Source organism: Rutidosis leptorrhynchoides, chromosome 4, assembly GCF_046630445.1.
Source record: "Rutidosis leptorrhynchoides isolate AG116_Rl617_1_P2 chromosome 4, CSIRO_AGI_Rlap_v1, whole genome shotgun sequence".
Classification (NCBI taxonomy): Eukaryota; Viridiplantae; Streptophyta; class Magnoliopsida; order Asterales; family Asteraceae; genus Rutidosis; species Rutidosis leptorrhynchoides.
Genome location: NC_092336.1, coordinates 617,523,794 through 617,545,599, shown reverse-complemented (window position 1 = coordinate 617,545,599; position 21,806 = coordinate 617,523,794). Strand labels below are relative to the sequence as shown.

Below are 21,806 nucleotides of genomic sequence, written 5' to 3'. Positions count from 1 at the left end.
TGTTGTTTTGAAACCTTTAAGTTAACGATCTTGTTAAATGTAATTAATTCATTATTATTATACCTAAATGAGATGTTAAATTGTTATGTTAACATGATAACATGGTGTATGAATATATCTTAACATCATATATATATATATATATATATATATATATATATATATATATATATATATATATATATATATATATATATATATATATATATATATATATGTTAAAATACTATTACAACGATAATCGTTACATATATATATTGTTTCGAAATCCTTAAGTTAGTAGTCTCATCATACTTTATAGTTCATTGTTAATACACTCAATGATATACATAATTATCATTTTATCATGTTAAATATAGTATATCAATATCTTAATACAATACATATGTATTTAGTAAGACGTTGTTATAACGATAATCGTTATGTATATCGTTTCGAGCTTCATAATTCAATATTCTCATTTTTTATGTATATCACACATTGTTAATATACTTAGTGAGATACTTACTTATCATAATCTCATGTTAACCATATATATGTCCAAATATATATCATCATGTCATTTTTACAAGTTTTAACGTTCGTGAATCGCCGGTCAATTTGGGTGGTCAATTGTCTACATGAAACTCATTTCAAATAATCAAGTCTTAACAAGTTTGATTGCTTAACATGTTGGAAATATTTAATCATGCAAATATAGTTTTTATTTAATATATAATCATGGAATAATCATGGAAAAGTTCGGGTCACTACAATCATATCTTCTAAATTTGATTTTTAATCATCGATTTGTGGTGGTTTATTTGGAAAAATAGGTCTTTGCTGATTGTAAGTATTGTTAGATACTTGTTGATTACTTGGACCTTGTTAGTTGTTGTATGGAACATTTTGGTTATAATTCTGATTTTAATTGTAGTTTGGTCTTGGCGGTTGATAATTATTTTGATAATTATTTCCAGGCCTTTGATTCATGTACGAAACATTCTCTCTTTGTTCCATTGTTTGTTCAATACTGAGACAATATTTTGTCAAATGTGGTCCTCCACACTGCTCACAACTAATTCGTATTGCGTGAATATCTTTAGTCATCTTTTCCATTCGTCTCTCAAAAGCATCTAACTTTGCGGAAATGGAATCAAAGTCATGGCTAGAATCGGCTCTAGCCGCTTTAGATGAACGAAAGATATCTTTTTCTTGGTGCCACTCATGTGAGTGGGATGCTGTGTTATCAATAATTTTGTGAGCTTCAGTTGCGGTTTTCTTCATAATGGAACCACCAGCTACTGTGTCGATGTCTTTTCGTGTAGCAACATCGCATCCTTGGTAGAATATATGCACTATTTGATAAGTATCTAAACCATGCTGAGGACATCCTCTCAACAACTTTCCGAATCTTGTCCACGCCTCATATAATGTTTCATTTGACTTTTGTGTGAACGTAACAATTTCTCCTTGAAGTCTCATGACTTTAGATACCGGAAAGAATATTTTAAGAAATTTCTCAACTAAAACATCCCATGTATCAATCGCTCCTTCAGGTAACGATTCTAACCAATCTTTGGCTTCTCCCTTTAAAGTCCAGGGAAATAACATGAGATAGATCTGTTCATCCTCAACTCCTCTGATTTTAAATAGAGTACAGATCCTATTAAAGGTTCGAAGATGTTCGTTTGGATCTTCTTTTGGCGTACCACTAAATTGGCACTGATTAGTTACCATGTGTAGGATTTGTCCTTTGATTTCATAATCTGGCATATTAATGTCTGGTTGAGTAATGGTGTGACCTTGGCCCGTGCGTATAGCTCTCATTCGATCTTCCATACTTAGAGGTTCTTGATTTTCCATGATTGAATTTGTTGAATCTGAATCACTAGAGGATTTTGATTTAATGGTTTCTTCCTCGACAATCTCTGGTTGTATGATTTGTGGATCAGGAGGAATGATTAGTGGTTCAGGATCTCTGAATTGTCCTTGAATATCCTCTGGGTTCTCAATTATGAGGCCGGGTTCAAAAAATGGATTATCGAAAATTTGAATTGGAGTACTCGGTCGACTAGATGATGATTCTAAAGAAAAATCAACGGCGACAATATTGGCTAGATGTCTTGATCGAGTTACAGGTGGTGAACGTATGAAAGGTGGTGAACGTTTTGCTCGGTGCATTCACTGAATATCCTATTGGTTATAAAGATAAAAATTATTAAAGTTATCAAATTAATAGACTTTTCTGATTTTGCCCACGTTTCGAATAGCCAATAGATGCAGCAGGTAGCCAGGACCCTTTAAATCGGAAGCCCACAACTCGCCACTAACAAATCCAACTATTACTACGAACCAAAAAATTTTGGATTTCTATCAATTTAACCGCTTAAAATAATTTTTCGTCGAAATTTAAAGAAAACTTTGAAAATTCTATGTCCTAAAAACTAGAGCTTAGAAATGAGAAAGAAAAAGCGCGTCGAAAAATAAGAGGTCGAAAAACAAACGTCGAAAAATAAAAAGTCGAAAAATAATAATAAGAAAGTAAAGCGTCGAAACTTAAAAGTCTAAAAACTTAAGACTAAAAAGTTGAGTCTAAAAGTATTAAAGCTTAAAAGGAATTCTATATCCAAAACGGCAATAGCTTAAAAGGCACTAAAATTTATTTAAAATTAAAGCGAAAAGCGACGTCGTAAAATTCTAAAACGCCTAAATCTTAATCTAAAGAAAAAGCACTTAAGGGATTTTACGGCAAAGCCTAAAAATCTAGAAATATAAAATAACTACGGCAAAAACTAAGTTTAAAATTAATTACGAACGATAAAAATACAAATTACGAATTATATGTTAAAAATATACAATTTATAAAAAGATATAAAAGATGATAAAATTACTTATTTTTATAAAAATATTATTTTTATATTATTATTTTATAAAAGTATTAATTTATATATTAATAAAACTACTTAAAACTTAAAAATAAAAAATTAATTTAAAACTAAATATTAATTTAATTAAACCTTAATTAGATTTAATAATAATAATAATTAATAATAAAACCCTAATCTGCAATTAATGTGGTCAAAAGTTGCAGTCTGAGACTGCTCCGCGACTGCGGTATTATGTAAGAGACTATCTCCGCGACTACAAAGCTCTGCAGGCTCAGATGATGGCAGGTTCAAATTCGTGCAGGTTCAGTTTTCTTTTTTTTTCTTTTTTTACTTTGATTTTTATTTTCTGTTTTTAACTTATAGAAAATATAATTTAAATAAAACTTATATAAAAAAATACCTATTAGTTTTTTTAACTAAAATAAAAATAAAAACCTTTTAATTTAAACACTTTAAAATATAGAAATATATTTTTTTTTATAGCGTTTCGCTTGAGCTCCCCGGCAGCGGTGCCAAAAAATACTTGATGTGTGCGAGGTGTAGTACGAAATACTATTAATTTTATTACAAAATAATATTAAATACGATACAATTTACACAAGTTATTTATTTATTTATTAAATGGATATACCTAAACCTTGCTACAACACTTATAGGCAGTGTACCTAATCGTAGAGTAGTGTAGTTTTTTAGTAAGTCCAGTTCGTTCCACAGGGATACAGTTGAGTTTAACGCTATATTTATTTTAAACTATATTTGTATAAATAAATAAATAAATAAATATATATATATATATATATATATATATATATATATATATATATATATATATATATATATATATATATATAAGTATTATTATTAATATTATAAAGGAGGTTTTACCGTGTAATGATCGGTTTGTCGATTTTAAGTCCTAATGCAAAATATTAAATATAAGTTAATTTAAAGCGTAAAGTAGATGACGATAAAAAAAAGTGCGATAAAATAAAAGTACGATAATTAAAAGTGCAATAATTTAAAGTACGATAAATAAAATTACGATAAATAAAATGACAGTAAATAAAAGTGCGATGAGATATAAAATAGGAGAATTAAGCTTATTTAAACTTCCGTAATCATGATGTTTGACGTGTTGATTTTAATTTATTATCATGGGTTAATTGTCCTTTGTCCTAGATTATTCGATATGTCCATCTGGTTTTGTCCAATATAGTCCATCGGTCATAATTATAAAGTGCGAGAGTCTTCGCCAAATTAACCTTATACCCGAAGTCAAATATTCCAACTAATTGGGGATTCAAACTGTAACAAGGACTTAATACTTTGTTTAATGAATACACCAGGTTATCGACTGCGTGTAATCCAAGGTTTTAATACTTTGTTAACAATTACACCAATTACCCTAGAATGTAATCCACCCCTGTTTTAATGAGTCCATTGACTATTAATCCATCCCCGTGTTCGGTCAAATGAACAATTATCAGTATTTATAAATATCCCGCCCACCGTACCCAGTCAAGCGTATGTGGTTAAATATAAATACGTCAAATTATATATCTCTATATTAAATCAACGAGATATCATTTAATTAATTTAAAGCTCATTAATAGCCCATAGTCCAATTTCCACAAGTGTCAGTCTTTTGTTCAAACCCCAATTATGGTCCAAAGCCCAATAACCCAGTCTTAATATTTAGTCCAACATCATGATTACTTCGACTTTAATAAGCATAATAATAACTTAGCTACGAGACATTAATTTAAAAAGGTTGAACATAACTTACATTGAGTATTAATAGCGTAGCGTTACACGGATAGAGTTTCGACTTACAAAACCTTAAAACATTCGACACTATAACCTTATTATTATTAACTTAATATTAAAATTATAATTAAAATATAAATATAAATAAAGACAGAGAGTGAGTAATGATATTGATGAAGGTGTGTATTACTCGTCGAATTGCATGGCCTTTTATAGTGGGATTTGGGTCCTGGTGTGCTCTGCGATTGCTGAGGTTTTGTGCCTCACAGCTCCGCGACTGCGGAGATTCCATTTCCAGCTCACACAAAGTTTGGATCCTAGATTGCCGACGTTTATTTATTTAATATATAAATATAATATATATATATATATATATATATATAATTTACATAATTATTTATATATTATATTATATTTATATGCATAGTTGATTTGTAATTTTAGCTCCGTTGAGTCGCACGTTGATAGTTGGTTCATGTCCCGGTTCCGGATTCTCGAACGCCTTTTTGTATAATTTAATATCTTGTACTTTTCTTTTTGCGGCTTGTACTCTTGTAATTTTTAGACGTTTCTCATCAATAAATTGAACCACTTGGATTGTACTTTGTACTTTTTAGCTTTTTAGTCATTTGCATCTTCAAATCGTCGAATCTGTCTTTTGTCTTCACCTTTTATTATTTAAACGAATATTACTTGGAAATAGAACAATTGCAACTAAAAGCTTGTCTTTCTTGAAGGATAATGCTATGAAATATATGTTCATTTTTAGCATTATCAATTATCGAACGAGCTTGAGGCTTATCGAATGACCTTTAGGCTTATCGAACAACCTTTTAGGATTATCGGACGAACTGTAGGCTCTCAGATGACCTTAAGGCACATCGGACGAGCTTAAGGCACATCGGATGAGAGTAAGGCACATCGGACGAGCGTAAGGCTTATCGGACGAGTGTATAGCCTATCAAATGAGCGTATGGTATATCGGACAAGCATTTGGCTTAACGGATAAGCATAAGGCTTATCGTGCGAGCCTAAGGTTGATTAGACAAGTTTAAGACTAATCGAACGAGTTTAAGGCTTATAGGAGGAGCCAAAAGCTTATGGGTATAGAATGATCTTAAGGCTTATCAGACAAACTTCATGGTTTATCGGACGCGCTTAACACTTATGGAATGATCTTAAGGCTTATCGTACGAGCTTAATGCTTATCGAATGACTTTTAGGCTTATCAGACAACCTTTAAGGCTCATCGGACGAGCATATGGCACATCGGCCGAGCGCATGGCACATCATACGATCGTATGGCATATTGGACAATCTTATGGCTTATCAAATGAGCGTAAGGCTTATCATACGAGCCTAATGCTGGTCGGATGAGCTTAAGGCTTATCGGAGGAGCCAGAAGCTTATGTGTATAGAATGATCTTAAGGTTTATCGAATGATCTTTATGGTTTATCGGTCGAGCTTAACGCTTATCGAACGACTGTAAGGCTTATCGTACGAGCTTAAGGCTTATCGAATGACTTATAGGCTTATAGGATATAGGCTCATCGAACGACCTTAAGGCTCATTGAATGACCTGCAGGCTTATCAGAAGACCTTAAGGCTCATCGGAAGACCTTAAGGCTCATCGGACGACCTGAAGGCTCCTCAAACCACCTTAAGGCTCAACAGACGAGCTTATGGCTCATTGGACGAGCATATGGCTCATCGGACGAACGTATGGCTTATCGTATGTAACATCCCGCCTTTTTCCGTTTACTTTCCATTTATTTAATTTGAAGCCCGTTATATAATTATAACATCTTCCGTTTTTACGCGTTTTAAAATATTTCGTTTGGGTAATTCACACACCCGCTTTAAACTTGAGAGACCAATGTTGCCAAGTGACCAAAGATGTGACTAGGTCAAATGGTCAACTTCTTCCTCATCCATTCATTCACCTCCTCCAAATCTAATGCTTCAACTTTTTCTCTCAAACACCCAATACAAAAATTCATCATCTAAATTCGATCTAGCAAGTGTTCATCAAAACAAATTGCATATTTGGAATCCTTGCATCTTCCTCTTCGAATCCATACCAACTTTATTACATTTGGGTAACTTTCTAAAAACACTAGATTTTATGTTCTTGATGTTTTTGACTTAAAAGTGTGTTAATTAGTGTCTATGGCTCAAGTCTAACATGTTTGTGTGATTTATTTGCTTGTTCTTGCTATTTTGATGTAACTAGCTTAAACTTGAAATGGGTGTGTTTGATCTTGAGATTTGGTTACTTAAATGTTGTTAGGTGTTAAAAGTGCATGTATTAAATGTGTTACTAGTATCACTAGCTTCAATTTGATGTGTAGGTTGACTTAGAAAGACTCCTTAAACATAATTACAAAATTTATGAATTTGAGTTAGGGTTTGATAGAAGTAAAATGGATTTTTGATGCATTAAATGCTTTGCAAAGTTAATTGTAAGTGTTTAGTTGTATTGTATGCATGATTACCTACGAAACGGCTTATTATTTTCATGCATTTGATTCCCGAATCATCAATGTGCATTTATGGACTTGAAGCATTTATGATGAGCATTGATTGATCATTTAATTTGAATATTCGATTATTGTAGATGTTAGATTTGACTGATGATATGTATCTAGTTGTATTCCTCATTAAAATACCTTTCCAACGATATATGGTATGCGTTTTTAGTGTCTTCGGTTCATAAATTGTGTTTTAAAAGAAGTTTGGTTCGAGACTTATTAATTTTTCAGCTTTTTCCACTGGAATCAGGTAGTGATGCGGCGCATCCCTATTAGATGCGGCGCATCAGCAGACAGATGCGGCGCATCACTAAGGGATGCGGCGCTATATTCTTATCTTTCATAGAAAAATTGTCGGATACCCGACCCGAACCCGTTGACTTTGAATTTGACCAAGTTTGACTTTTAGTCAAACTTAACCAAATATTTATGCGATCGTTCTAGCGTGCTTTTATACTTGTATCTTGCATGAAACTTGACCACGTGATTCACATGCTACGAAATTGAGTCGTAACGAGCCATAGGACTAATTGAACACTTTGACCGACCGTGTTTACCGATATTGATACAACCTATTTGTTTAGGTCAAGACTAGCATTCGTTCTTGCACACATTACTTTGTGAAGTACATTTGTATTCGTGCAATCAAGGTGAGATCATAGTCCCACTTTTACTCTTTTATACTTATACTTGGGATGAGAAAACATAAACGATTTATACTTTTATACATTGAACATAAGTACGAAAACAAACATTCCACGTACGAGTTAGAACAAAAATCCTCAATTCAATTATCATTAGTTACACTTGTAGGGTGTAAGCGAGTAATTATGTTGTGTGGCCATACAGGTTTGACGAACCCTCATTCGGACGGTTCGCTACCGTTAGGGAATGAAATATAATTTTATCGGTATAGTGTATGTTCTAACACTATGGATTCAGAGGTAACATTCAGTTAAGCCTTGATAATTGGGTGCTCATGATACAAACAACATCCTTGGAATGCAAACGATTTGGATAATCAACTTATACTAAATCTTATGGTTCAAATACATACGCTTACTAATATACCTATGATTTCACCAACGTTTTTCGTTGACAGTTTTCTATATGTTTTTCTCAGGTCCTTGAATGCTAAGTGATACATGCTTCCGCACTTTACTTTTTGATACTTGATTGGATGTCGAGTATACATGCATACATGGAACGTCTTTTGACTTGCTTTAAATTGTGTCGCGTAGGTTTCATTTGTACTTTAAACGTTGTAATATAACTAGTCGTTGAACTACTTTTGTAAACTTGAAACATCCATACATTTGAAATGAATGCGACATATTTTATTCAAAAGTTATTTTAAAGACTTATGACCACGTGACGGGACCTAAGTAGACGGCGTCGTTAATGACGATTTTGTCGGGTCGCTACAGATGGTATCAGGGCATTGGTTGTAGGGATTTAGAGTTCATAGGTGTCAATCCCGAGTCATAGGGTACATTAGTGAGTCTAGATTACAACCCGCATATAGACTTGAAGTAGGAATTACTTGACTACTTGTGCATTTATACTCGAACTCTTCTATTCATATCTAACTCTTATTCCATCTTAATCTCACGTTGTTTAATTTGATTGACACGCCACCTTGACTATATGAAATAATGTCGAATGCACATATGAATTAGGGTAATATAATTGCTGGGATTATATTACGGTGACACATATGGATGTTCCAACATTATGAAATAAAGAATTTAAGGCGGGTCAAGGAAAATTTTCTCTCTATCTTTATTCCATGTCACGATTAGTATTATTTAGAATACTAATCAATGATATTCTTGTGTCTTGAAGGAACAAGGCCTCCTCGCCGAGTTCCATGCAATGAAACTCCCGAACAAGCTCTTCAACGAATGATAGCCACCGCCGTAGATGCGGCCATGGCCGGACACTCATCCAACAACAACAACAATAACAACAACCACAACAACAACAACAACAACAACAACAACAACAACAACAACAACAACAACAACAATGGAGCCGGTAACTCAAATGAGGGATGCTCCTACAAAGTTTTCATGGGGTGCAAACCTCATACTTCGATGGGACCGGAGGGCCGGTTGCTCTCACTCGATGGTTTGAGCAAACGGAAACCGTTTTTAGCATAAGCAGTTGCCGGGACCAAGACAAGGTCAAATACTCCACCCACACTTTTGCCGGTATCGCTCTTACGTGGTGGAACACGTATGTACAATCGGTGGGTACCGATGAAGCCCACGCTCTCTCTTGGTCCGATTTAAAAGAAAAGATGATCACCGAATACTTTCCCCGCGAAGAGACTCGAAGGCTCGAAAGCGAGCTAAGAGGTTTGAAAGCGGTCGAAAATGACCTCAACGCTTATAATCAACGGTTTGCCGAGCTAGCTCTAATGTGTCCAAACCTTGTAAATCCCGAGCCTCTACGAGTTGAAATTTACATGGATGGCCTTCCTAAGAGCATCAAACACGGGGTATTGCCATCCAAACCCGCTAACCTACAAGACGCTTTAAAGATGGCCCACCAATTGATAGAAACGGTGGATGAAATTGTAGTACTGACACCTAAGGCCGGGGATAAATCGGGTGGCAACAAAAGAAAATGGGAAGCCACTCAATCGAGCAACTCTAACAACAACAACTTCACCAAAAAGCTTTTCACCTCCGATGGCAAGAAGGGTTATGCCGGATATCTACCTTATTGTAACAAGTGCTACAAACATCATTTGGGTGAATGTGGCAAGCCATTTTGCTACAAATGTCGAAGAAGTGGTCATGTGGTCAACGATTGTAGAAGTGCCTCCCCCGTCGCTCAAAAGAGGCCCAATGCACCAAAAACGGGTGTTTGTTTCGAATGTGGCCAACCGGGTCATTTTATAAATACATGCCCAAAGAAGAAAGCTAACCCCAATGCACGAGGCCGAGCTTTCAACATTAATACCGAGGATGCCCGAGATGACAATGAACTAGTCACGGGTACGTTTCTTCTCAACAATTCTTATGTCTCTTGCTTATTCGATTCGGGTGCCGATAAGAGTTTTGTATCCAAGACTTTGACTCATTCTTTTAGCACTCCACCACTTCCACTAGATACTACTTATACCATTGAAGTGGCCAACGGGAAACTATTGAGTGCTGACAAATTAGTTAAACTTAATGGGTAAAGAGTTTGAAATTGACTTAATACCTATATAACTAGGGAGCTTCGATGTAATAATTGGTATGGATTGGTTATCCAAAACGAAATCTCACATCCTTTACGATCTTAAAGCGATTCAAATTCCTATCGAGAATGGTGAACCCTTGATTGTCTATGGCGATAAGAGTTGCACCAGACTCAACCTCGTCTCGTGCCTTAAAGTTGAAAAATACCTTCGTAAAGGTTGCTTCGTGATCCTAGCCCACGTTAAGAAAGTAGAGACCGATGAGAAGCATACCGATGATGTGCCAATTATTAGTGATTTTTCTGATGTTTTTCCCGACGAATTGCTGGGTCTTCCACCTCATCGATAGGTAGAATTCCAAATTGAACTTATTCCGGGAGCCGCACCCGTAGCACGTGCACCGTATAGACTTGCTCCATCTGAAATGTAAGAATTGCAAAGTCAAATCCAAGAACTACTTGACCGTGGTTTTATCCAACCTAGCCATTCACCATGGGGTGCTCCGATTTTATTCGTTAAGAAGAAAGATAGATCCCTACTAATGTGCATCGACTATCGTGAATTAAACAAATTGACTGTTAAGAACCGATATCCTCTTCCTCGCATCGATGACCTCTTTGATCAACTACAAGGTTCTTGTGTATATTCAAAAATAGATCTCCGCTCGGGATATCATTAACTAAGGGTTAGGTGTGAAGATGTCTCCAAATTCGCTTTCCGGACTCGCTATGGTAGTTATGAATTTCTTGTAATGCCATTTGGTCTAACTAATGCACCGGCGGTGTTCATGGATCTTATGAACCGAGTGTGCAAACCGTATCTTGACAAGTTCGTTATTGTATTCATCGATGATATCTTGGTCTATTCTGAAAGCGAAGAAGAGCACGAACAACACCTTCGACTTGTGCTCGAACTCTTGAGACAAGAACGACTCTATGCCAAATTCTCCAAGTGTGAATTTTGGTTGAAGGAAGTTCAATTTCTCGGTCATGTCATAAGCGACCAAGGCATTAAGGTCGATCCCGCAAAAATCGAAGCCATTAGCAAATGGGAAACCCCTACTACTCCTACTCACATTCAACAATTCTTGGGTCTCGCCGGATACTATCGTAGATTCATCAAGGATTTCTCTTTGGTTGCTCGTCCTCTAACCGCATTAACTCACAAGGGAAAGAAATTCCATTGGGCAACCGAACAAGAGTTCGCGTTCCAAATCTTGAAGACAAAGCTAACCACCGCTCATATGTTGTCACTTTCCGAAGGCAATGATAATTTTGTTGTATATTGCGATGCCTCGAAACATGGTTTTGGGTCTGTATTGATGCAACGAAAGAAAGTCATTGCTTATGCCTCTCGACAACTAAAGATTTATGAACGGAACTACACGACACATGATCTCGAACTCGGAGCCGTTGTCTTTGCACTCAAAATGTGGAGACACTATCTTTATGGAACCAAGAGTACTATCTTCACCGATCATAAAAGCCTTCAACACATCTTCGATCAAAAACAACTAAACATGAGACAACGACGGTGGATTGAAACTTTGAACGATTACGATTGTGAGGTTCGTTACCATCTCGGGAAGGCAAATGTAGTAGTCGATGACTTAAGTCGAAAAGAAAGAGCGGTGCCTCTTCGTGTCCGAGCTTTAAACATCACCATCCACACCAATCTCAATAAACAAATTCGTGTAGCCCAAGACGAGGCTCTCAAGGATGAAAACATCTCTCTCGAACGCTTGAACATCCTCGCCTCTCGATTCGAAGTTAAGGAGACCGAACTCCGATATTTTGCCGGAAGAATTTAGGTGCCTAGTTATGGGGACTTGCGAAGCCTTATTCTAGACGAAGCCCATAAGTCAAGGTATTCGATTCACCCAGGTGCCAATAAGATGTACCACGACCTCAAGGACCAATATTGGTGGCCGAACATTAAAAGAGACGTTGCTACTTATGTTGGAAAGTGCCTAACTTGCTCCAAAGTCAAAGCCGAACACTAAAGACCGTCCGGACTACTTCAACAACCCGAAATCCCACAATGGAAGTGGGAGAGAATAACGATGGATTTTATCACAAAACTACCAAGTACGGCGAGCGGTTATGATACTATTTGGGTTATTGTAGACCGTCTCACCAAATCCACCCACTTCCTGGCCATGAAGGAAACCGACAAAATGGAGAAACTTGCACAACTTTACATTAAAGAGATCGTAGCCCGTCACGGTGTACCATTATCGATTATTTCTGACCGAGATGGCCGTTTTGTTTCTAGATTTTGGCGTACTTTACAAGAAGCGTTGGGAACACGATTAGACATGAGCACCACATACCATCCGCAAACCGACGGACAAAGCGAACACACAATTCAAACCTTGAAAGACATGCTACGAGCTTGCATTATCGATTTCGGAAAAGCTTGGGACAAGCACTTGCCTCTCGTCGAATTCTCCTACAACAATAGTTATCACGCGAGTATTAACACCGCACCATTCGAAGCGTTATATGACCGAAAATTTCGTTCACCTCTTTGTTGGGCCGAAGTAGGCGACACACAAATCACCGGACCCGAACTCATTCATGACACAACTGAGAAGATCTTTCAAATCTGAGATAGTCTTAGGACTGCCCGTAGTCGTCAAAAGAGCTATACCGACATTAGACGCAACGACCTCGAATTCCAAGTCAGTGACCGCTTAATGTTAAAGGTCGCACCTTGCAAAGGTGTAATTCGTTTCGGGAAACGCGGGAAGTTAAATCCGCGGTATATTGGTCCTTTCAAAATCTTGGAATGTATTGGAACTGTTGCTTACCGATTAGATCTTCCGCCTCAATTGAGCTCCGTTCATCCTACTTTCCATGTATCAAACTTGAAGAAGTGCCTTGCCGAACCCGATATCGTCGTCCCTCTCGAAGAGCTTACTATTGATGACAAACTTCATTTCGTAGAAGAACCGATTGAAATTGTGGACCACTCTGTCAAAACGCTAAAACAAAGCCGAATCCCGATTGTCAAGGTCCGTTGGAACCCCAAAAGAGGACCTGAGTTTACTTGGGAAAGACAAGATCAAATGAAAAAGAAGTACCCTCATTTATTCGTGGACTTAGAAACGCAAGATCTCGAGGAAGAAACAACGACTACCACGCCTATTTAAATTTCGGGACGAAATTTCTTTTAAGGAGTAGGTAATGTAACATCCCGCCTTTTTCTGTTTACTTTCCGTTTATTTAATTCAAAGCCCGTTATATAATTATAACGTCTTTCGTTGTTACGCGTTTTAAAATATTTCGTTTAGGTAATTCACACACCCGCTTTAAACTTGAGGGACCAATGTTGCCAAGTGACCAAAGATGTGACTAGGTCAAATGGTCAACTTCTTCCTCATCCATTCATTTACCTCCTCCAAATCTAATACTTCAACTTTTTCTCTCAAACACCCAATACACAAATTCATCATCTAAATTCGATCTAGCAAGTGTTCATCCAAACAAATTGCATATTTGGAATCCTTGCATCTTCCTCTTCGAATCCATACCAACTTTATTACATTTGGGTAACTTTCTAAAAACACTAAATTTTATGTTCTTGATGTTTCTGACTTAAAAGTGTGTTAATTAGTGTCTATGGCTCAAGTCTAACATGTTTGTGTGATTTATTTGCTTGTTCTTGCTATTTTGATGTAACTAGCTTAAACTTGAAATGGGTGTGTTTGATCTTGAGATTTGGTTACTTAAATGTTGTTAGGTGTTAAAAGTGCATGTATTAAATGTGTTACTAGCATCACTAGCTTCAATTTGATGTGTAGGTTGACTTAGAAAGACTCCTTAAACATAATTACAAAATTTATGATTTTGAGTTAGGGTTTGATAGAAGTAAAATGGATTTTTGATGCATTAAATGCTTTGCAATGTTAATTGTAAGTGTTTAGTTGTATTGTATGCATGATTACCTACGAAACGGCGTATTATATGCATGCATTTGATTCCCGAATCATCAATGTGCATTTATGGACTTGAAGCATTTATGATGAGCATTGATTGATCATTTAATTTGGAAATTCGATTATTGTAAATGTTAGATTTGACTGATGATATGTATCTAGTTGTATTCCTTGTTAAAATACCTTTCCAACGATATATGGTATGCATTTTTAGTGTCTTCGGTTCATAAATTGTGTTTAAAAGAAGTTTGGTTCGAGACTTGTTAATTTTCAGCTTTTCCCACTGGAATCAGGTAGTGATGCGGCGCATCCTTATTGGATGCGGCGCATCAGCAGACAGATGCGGCGCATCACTAAGGGATGCGGCGCATCACTAAGGGATGCGGCGCATCTGAAGCAGGCTGTCCAAATTTTCTTTTTTTTTTCGTTTAATTCCCACCATGCTATACATGTCCGATTAACATGGAAACTTGGCCAACATGCTTATATATGCTTATCTTTCATAGAAAAATTGTCGGATACCCGACCCGACCACGTTGACTTTGACTTTGACTTTGACCAAGTTTGACTTTTAGACACACTTAACCAAATATTTATGCGATCGTTCTAGCGTGCTTTTATACTTGTATCTTGCATGAAACTTGACAACGTGATTCACATGCTAGGAAATTGAGTCGTAACGAGCCATAGGACTAATTGAACACTTTGACCAACCGTGTTTACCGATATTGATACAACCTATTTGTTTAGGTCAAGACTAGCTGAAATGTCCCGTTCTTATTGATTAAAAACATTCCATATTAATTGATTTCGTTGCGAGGTTTTGACCTCTATATGAGACGTTTTTCAAAGACTGCATTCATTTTTAAAACAAACCATAACCTTTATTTCATAAATAAAGGTTTAAAAATCTTTACGTAGATTATCAAATAATGATAATCTAAAATATCCTGTTTACACACGACCATTACATAATGGTTTACAATACAAATATGTTACATCGAAATCAGTTTCTTGAATGCAGTTTTTACACAATATCATACAAACATGGACTCCAAATCTTGTCCTTATTTTAGTATGCAACAGCGGAAGCTCTTAGTATTCACCTGAGAATAAACATGCTTAAAACGTCAACAAAAATGTTGGTGAGTTATAGGTTTAACCTATATATATCAAATCATAATAATAGACCACAAGATTTCATATTTCAATACACATCCCATACATAGAGATAAAAATCATTCATATGGTGAACACCTGGTAACCGACATTAACAAGATGCATATATAAGAATATCCCCATCATTCCGGGACACCCTTCGGATATGATATAAATTTCGAAGTACTAAAGCATCCGGTACTTTGGATGGGGTTTGTTAGGCCCAATAGATCTATCTTTAGGATTCGCGTCAATTAGGGTGTCTGTTCCCTAATTCTTAGATTACCAGACTTAATAAAAAGGGGCATATTCGATTTCGATAATTTAACCATAGAATGTAGTTTCACGTACTTGTGTCTATTTTGTAAATCATTTATAAAACCTGCATGTATTCTCATCCCAAAAATATTAGATTTTAAAAGTGGGACTATAACTCACTTTCACAGATTTTTACTTCGTCGGGAAGTAAGACTTGGCCACTGGTTGATTCACGAACCTATAACAATATATACATATATATCAAAGTATGTTCAAAATATATTTACAACACTTTTAATATATTTTGATGTTTTAAGTTTATTAAGTCAGCTGTCCTCGTTAGTAACCTACAACTAGTTGTCCACAGTTAGATGTACAGAAATAAATCGATAAATATTATCTTGAATCAATCCACGACCCAGTGTATACGTATCTCAGTATTGATCACAACTCAAACTATATATATTTTGGAATCAACCTCAACCCTGTATAGCTAACTCCAACATTCACATATAGAGTGTCTATGGTTGTTCCGAAATATATATAGATGTGTCGACATGATAGGTCGAAACATTGTATACGTGTCTATGGTATCTCAAGATTACATAATATACAATACAAGTTGATTAAGTTATGGTTGGAATAGATTTGTTACCAATTTTCACGTAGCTAAAATGAGAAAAATTATCCAATCTTGTTTTACCCATAACTTTTTCATTTTAAATCCGTTTTGAGTGAATCAAATTGCTATGGTTTCATATTGAACTCTATTTTATGAATCTAAACAGAAAAAGTATAGGTTTATAATCGGAAAAATAAGTTACAAGTCGTTTTTGTAAAGGTGGTCATTTCAGTCGAAAGAACGACGTCTAGATGACCATTTTAGAAAACATACTTCCACTTTGAGTTTAACCATAATTTTTGGATATAGTTTCATGTTCATAATAAAAATCATTTTCTCAGAATAACAACTTTTAAATCAAAGTTTATCATAGTTTTTAATTAACTAACCCAAAACAGCCCGCGGTGTTACTACGACGGCGTAAATCCGGTTTTACGGTGTTTTTCGTGTTTCCAGGTTTTAAATCATTAAGTTAGCATATCATATAGATATAGAACATGTGTTTAGTTGATTTTAAAAGTCAAGTTAGAAGGATTAACTTTTGTTTGCGAACAAGTTTAGAATTAACTAAACTATGTTCTAGTGATTACAAGTTTAAACCTTCGAATAAGATAGCTTTATATGTATGAATCGAATGATGTTATGAACATCATTACTACCTTAAGTTCCTTGGATAAACCTACTGGAAAAGAGAAAAATGGATCTAGCTTCAACGGATCCTTGGATGGCTCGAAGTTCTTGAAGCAGAATCATGACACGAAAACAAGTTCAAGTAAGATCATCACTTGAAATAAGATTGTTATAGTTATAGAAATTGAACCAAAGTTAGAATATGATTATTACTTTGTATTAGAATGATAACCTACTGTAAGAAACAAAGATTTCTTGAGGTTGGATGATCACCTTACAAGATTGGAAGTGAGCTAGCAAACTTGAAAGTATTCTTGATTTTATGTAACTAGAACTTGTAGAATATATGAAGAACACTTAGAACTTGAAGATATAACTTGAGAGAGATCAATTAGATGAAGAAAATTGAAGAATGAAAGTGTTTGTAGGTGTTTTTGGTCGTTGGTGTATGGATTAGATATAAAGGATATGTAATTTTGTTTTCATGTAAATAAGTCATGAATGATTACTCATATTTTTGTAATTTTATGAGATATTTCATGCTAGTTGCCAAATGATGGTTCCCACATGTGTTAGGTGACTCACATGGGCTGCTAAGAGCTGATCATTGGAGTGTATATACCAATAGTACATACATCTAAAAGCTGTGTATTGTACGAGTACGAATACGGGTGCATACGAGTAGAATTGTTGATGAAACTGAACGAGGATGTAATTGTAAGCATTTTTGTTAAGTAGAAGTATTTTGATAAGTTTATTGAAGTCTTTCAAAAGTGTATAAATACATATTAAAACACTACATGTATATACATTTTAACTGAGTCGTTAAGTCATCGTTAGTCGTTACATGTAAGTGTTGTTTTGAAACCTTTAGGTTAACGATCTTATCAAATGTTGTTAACCCAATGTTTATAATATCAAATTAGATTTTAAATTATTATATTATCATGATATTATCATATATGAATATCTCTTAATATGATATATATACATTAAATGTCTTTACAACGATAATCGTTACATATATGTCTCGTTTAAAAATCATTAAGTTAGTAGTCTTGTTTTTACATATGTAGTTCATTGTTAATATACTTAATGATATGTTTACTTATCATAGTATCATGCTAACTATATATATATCCATATATATGTCATCATATAGTTTTTACAAGTTTTAACGTTCGTGAATCACCGGTCAACTTGGGTGGTCAATTGTCTATATGAAACATATTTCAATTAATCAAGTCTTAACAAGTTTGATTGCTTAACATGTTGGAAACATTTAATCATGTAAATATCAATCTCAATTAATATATATAAACATGGAAAAGTTCGGGTCACTACAGTACCTACCCGTTAAATAAATTTCGTCCCGAAATTTTAAGCTGTTGAAGGTGTTGACGAATCTTCTGGAAATAGATGCGGGTATTTCTTCTTCATCTGATCTTTACGCTCCCAGGTGAACTCTGGTCCTCTACGAGCATTCCATCGAACCTTAACAATTGGTATCTTGTTTTGCTTAAGTCTTTTAACCTCACGATCCATTATTTCGACGGGTTCTTCGATGAATTGAAGTTTTTCGTTGATTTGGATTTCATCTAATGGAATAGTGAGATCTTCTTTAGCAAAACATTTCTTCAAATTCGAGACGTGGAAAGTGTTATGTACAGCCGCGAGTTATTGAGGTAACTCAAGTCGGTAAGCTACTGGTCCGACACGATCAATAATTTTGAATGGTCCAATATACCTTGGATTTAATTTCCCTCGTTTACCAAATCGAACAAAGCCTTTCCAAGGTGCAACTTTAAGCATGACCATCTCTCCAATTTCAAATTCTATATCTTTTCTTTTAATGTCAGCGTAGCTCTTTTGTCGACTTTGGGCGGTTTTCAACCGTTGTTGAATTTGGATGATCTTCTCAGTAGTTTCTTGTATAATCTCCGGACCCGTAATCTGTCTATCCTCCACTTCACTCCAACAAATCGGAGACCTGCACTTTCTACCATAAAGTGCTTCAAACGGCGCCATCTCAATGCTTGAATGGTAGCTGTTGTTGTAGGAAAATTCTGCTAACGGTAGATGTCGATCCCAACTATTTCCGAAATCAATAACACATGCTCGTAGCATGTCTTCAAGCGTTTGTATCGTCCTTTCGCTCTGCCCATCAGTTTGTGAATGATAGGCAGTACTCATGTATAGACGAGTTCCTAATGCTTGCTGTAATGTCTGCCAGAATCTTGAAATAAATCTGCCATCCCTATCAGAGATAATAGAGATTGGTATTCCATGTCTGGAGACGACTTCCTTCAAATACAGTCGTGCTAACTTCTCCATCTTGTCATCTTCTCTTATTGGCAGGAAGTGTGCTGATTTGGTGAGACGATCAACTATTACCCAAATAGTATCAAAACCACTTGCAGTCCTTGGCAATTTAGTGATGAAATCCATGGTAATGTTTTCCCATTTCCATTCCAGGATTTTGGGTTGTTGAAGTAGACCTGATGGTTTCTGATGCTCAGCTTTGACCTTAGAACACGTCAAACATTCTCCTACGTATTTAGCAACATCGGCTTTCATACCCGGCCACCAAAAATGTTTCTTGAGATCCTTGTACATCTTCCCCGTTCCAGGATGTATTGAGTATCTGGTTTTATGAGCTTCTCTAAGTACCATTTCTCTCATATCTCCAAATTTTGGTACCCAAATCCTTTCAGCCCTATACCGGGTTCTGTCTTCCCGAATATTAAGATGCTTCTCCGATCCTTTGGGTATTTCATCCTTTAAATTTCCCTCTTTTAAAACTCCTTGTTGCGCCTCCTTTATTTTAGTAGTAAGGTTATTATGAATCATTATATTCATAGATTTTACTCGAATGGGTTCTCTGTCCTTCCTGCTCAAGGCATCGGCTACCACATTTGCCTTCCCCGGGTGGTAACGAATCTCAAAGTCGTAATCATTCAATAATTCAATCCACCTACGCTGCCTCATATTCAGTTGTTTCTGATTAAATATGTGTTGAAGACTTTTGTGGTCGGTATATATAATACTTTTGACCCCATATAAGTAGTGCCTCCAAGTCTTTAATGCAAAAACAACCGCGCCTAATTCCAAATCATGCGTCGTATAATTTTGTTCGTGAATCTTCAATTGTCTAGACGCATAAGCAATCACCTTCGTTCGTTGCATTAATACACAACCGAGACCTTGCTTTGATGCGTCACAATAAATCACAAAATCATCATTCCCTTCAGGCAATGACAATATAGGTGCCGTAGTTAGCTTTTTCTTCAATAACTGAAACGCTTTCTCTTGTTCATCATTCCATTCAAATTTCTTCCCTTTATGCGTTAATGCAGTCAAGGGTTTTTCTATTCTGGAAAAGTCTTGGATGAACCTTCTGTAGTAACCAGCTAGCCCTAAAAACTGGCGTATGTGTTTCGGAGTTTTCGGGGTTTCCCACTTTTCAACAGTTTCTATCTTTGCCGGATCCACCTTAATACCTTCTTTGTTCACTATGTGACCGAGGAATTGAACTTCTTCCAACCAAAATGCACACTTTGAAAACTTAGCGTACAATTCTTCCTTCCTCAATACTTCTAACACCTTTCTCAAATGTTCACCGTGTTCTTGGTCATTCTTTGAGTAAATAAGTATGTCATCAATGAAAACAATGACAAACTTGTCAAGGTATGGTCCACACACTCGGTTCATAAGGTCCATGAACACAGCTGGTGCATTAGTTAAACCAAACGGCATGACCATAAACTCGTAATGACCGTAACGTGTTCTGAAAGCAGTCTTTGGAATATCATCTTCTTTCACCCGCATTTGATGATACCCGGAACGTAAGTCAATCTTTGAATAAACAGACGAGCCTTGTAGTTGATCAAATAAATCGTCGATTCTCGGTAGAGGGTAGCGGTTCTTGATGGTAATTTTGTTCAACTCTCGGTAGTCGATACACAACCTGAATGTACCATCTTTCTTCTTAACAAACAAAACAGGAGCTCCCCACGGTGATGTGCTTGGTCGAATGAAACCACGCTCTAAAAGTTCTTGTAATTGGTTTTGCAGTTCTTTCATCTCGTTGGGTGCGAGTCTGTAAGGAGCACAAGCTATTGGTGCAGCTCCTGGTACAAGATCTATTTGAAATTCAACGGATCGATGTGGGGGTAATCCCGGTAATTCTTTCAGAAATACATCAGGAAATTCTTTTGCAATGGGAACATCATTGATGCTCTTTTCTTCAGTTTGTACTTTCTCGACGTGTGCTAGAACAGCATAGCAACCTTTTCTTATTAGTTTTTGTGCCTTCAAATTACTAATAACATGTAGCTTCGTGTTGCCCTTTTCTCCGTACACCATTAAGGGTTTTCCTTTTTCTCGTATAATGCGAATTGCATTTTTGTAACAAACGATCTCTGCTTTCACTTCTTTCAACCAGTCCATACCGATTATCACATCAAAACTCCCTAACTCTACTGGTATCAAATCAATCTTAAATGTTTCGCTAACCAGTTTAATTTCTCGATTCCGACATATATTATCTGCTGAAATTAATTTACCATTTGCTAATTCGAGTAAAAATTTACTATCCAAAGGCGTCAATGGACAACTTAATTTAGCACAAAAATCTATACTCATATAGCTTCTATCCGCACCCGAATCAAATAAAACGTAAGCAGATTTATTGTCAATAAGAAACGTACCCGTAACAAGCTCCGGGTCTTCCTGTGCCTCTGCCGCATTAATATTGAAAACTCTTCCGCGGCCTTGTCCATTTGTGTTCTCCTGGTACGGGCAATTTCTAATAATGTGACCCGGTTTTCCACATTT

General features: G+C 35.9%; 1 non-coding gene across 1 annotated transcript; it reads left to right on the top strand.

The window, feature by feature from the left end:
• Window positions 1-1,354: 1,354 nt before the first annotated feature.
• LOC139845735 (small nucleolar RNA R71) lies at window positions 1,355-1,461 on the top strand. Its single transcript, XR_011758496.1, has one exon. It is a non-coding gene; the product is annotated as a small nucleolar RNA R71 (small nucleolar RNA).
• Window positions 1,462-21,806: the final 20,345 nt, after the last annotated feature.